The sequence below is a fragment of the Plasmopara halstedii genome (assembly GCF_900000015.1).
Source record: "Plasmopara halstedii genome assembly, contig: Scaffold_650, whole genome shotgun sequence".
In the NCBI taxonomy this organism is placed as follows: Eukaryota; Oomycota; class Peronosporomycetes; order Peronosporales; family Peronosporaceae; genus Plasmopara; species Plasmopara halstedii.
Genome location: NW_020187567.1, coordinates 2499596 through 2499860, shown reverse-complemented (window position 1 = coordinate 2499860; position 265 = coordinate 2499596).

The window sequence follows — 265 nt, the reverse complement described above, 5'->3', positions numbered from 1 at the left end:
GGAGAGAATCTCCTGCTCTGGGTGAGAGAGGTCAAGATGGCCATCGCATCCGCCATGCCTAGATAGCAACAGCGCGTGGCGGTAGCCATCTCAAAGCTCGGTGGTCGAGCGCGAGAATGGGCACTGACGTGTGGCACTTCGGTCGAAGCTGCGTTTCCCTCCTGGGCGGAGCTGACATTGCAGCTCTCATGAGTGTTCTCGCCGCCTAATCAAGCATATCGCATGCGAACGCGTTTCCTTGCCGCCCGACAGGGCAACAAGAAAC